Genomic DNA, 1975 nt, shown 5'->3' on the forward strand with positions numbered 1-1975 from the left:
CATTTGAGAAAATTCATATGTCTCATGGTTATAGGGAAGTTAACTTATTAATGATGAATTGGTGGGAAAATGAAGGGGTGAGATCTGAATCATGAGTAACATGGTATGGTGAGTTGGACTTGAATCATGATGCAAGATCCATCCTTATTCTCAATAATACCTATGGAAAAGTGGGTTTTAACTCCATTGATTCTAATGAAGTTGAGACTTGATAGTGTCATGTTAGTAGTCCTACAATATTGGTTCCCACTTTTTGGCCAACTTTGACACTAAAACAGTTTTTATTTAAATCACTTTCAGACATGTATTACTAAAATCTCATAAATAATTTGAAGATTGTGTAAACTCGTCCTTTTTAGTATTTTCTTTCTAGTTTCTAACTTTTTTTAAAAATATTTATTTTAAATAAATTATTTGAATTTATTGAAGCCCAATTTTCCTTCTCCTTCAAGAAGTGGTTTTTTATGAAAAAATGAAATTTAAAAAAAGTGATGGCTCTTTTTATCAGCATAACTTTTTTAAAATTATGATACTGAAAAAATCCATTCAATGCTAGAATGGTAACACCGATATCTAGCAACATTTGTTGGTTTTGTTCAATTTCGTTGAAAATTGTAGATTTTATTAAATGGAAAAGTGATGTTAATAGTAATTTAGACATATTTTATTTATAAATATAATTTGATTTGTATATATCCAAATACATTTTCTCTTGTTTTTTCTAGAATGGTAACACAAATGCCTTTGTAATGCATTTTTTTAAAGGTCCCATTTTCTTATTTTCCTGAAGCTTCAAACAGAGATTTGTGAAATGGTTAGACAACCTATATTTAATAAAATTAAAAACTAAACATCACGATAAACACAATATATACTTAAAGTATAGTCCTTGGGAAGCTTGTTCATAGTACAATAGTATTGTATATTTAGTTTTAGAATATGGTCCTATTTAACCATTGTCCAAACCCTCTGAAGGGAAACATTTGATAGAAATTTCAACAACTTCACTAAAAATGTCCATTTTGATGCCTTAGTGTGAGAGGTCCATGGGGCCTTTGCGTAAGGAGATCTTTGAATGAAGCGCCCTCGACCAAATTCGGTTCCCTGAGTAGGATTGAATGAAGCCCCCTAGGCAAAATTCCATACTTTTGTGCTTTATCAAATTTTTGTCAAGGGGGGTCACTCAAAGCCCATGGATGATCACAATACTATTAATGAGATATATAGGTCCATTATTATTTCCCTAAGATTCTTCATACTTTATAGGTGATGAAGGAATTTTCTGGCCTTTTAATATTCAATTTTGGAACTTATAGGAATTACTTCTATTTGTGGTGTGTAATGCCTCGCTTGGGAACCCAAAAGCATAGGGTTTACCACATAATTTTTTTAAATTTAGAATTACTAATATTTCTTTCTAACTCTAAAGAAATGTCATGTCCCTACAAGTTCCAAGTTTGCATCATTATGAAATAATGAAAACATATATTTTTTATCTCTAATTTATATAGAATATTTAACTTAAACTATATTACACATAAGTGCTAAATTCATTTCCATTTGTTTGATTTCTCTTTTCTTCCTACGAACTTTCACTTAAACTTTTATAAGCACAAGGTAAATGAACCATTCAAAATCTACTCTAACAATTTTATTTGCATAAAATTATTGAAAAAATTGATTGAACTTTTCATTAAGGAACTTTCTTTACATTTCATATGCACATAAATAATAAGAAAGAGAGATAAAAAAAAGTTTTAAACTTGAATACTCTACTACAAGGCTGCATTTCACAAATAAACATTTCATTTATAATGTTCCTACATCTACCCTTCTCATTTATATTGCTTAATATCAAATTTATTACATTACTTTACATATTTCCATTCAAAGCTCATAATTACATTTCAGATTTACAATATATTGAAAGAGAAAAGTATGTGCAACATCTTCCAAGTGAAAAAACTATAGGGAA

This window comes from Cupressus sempervirens, chromosome 9, assembly GCF_028749045.1.
Source record: "Cupressus sempervirens isolate cs-2001-9-10 chromosome 9, ASM2874904v1, whole genome shotgun sequence".
NCBI lineage: Eukaryota > Viridiplantae > Streptophyta > Pinopsida > Cupressales > Cupressaceae > Cupressus > Cupressus sempervirens.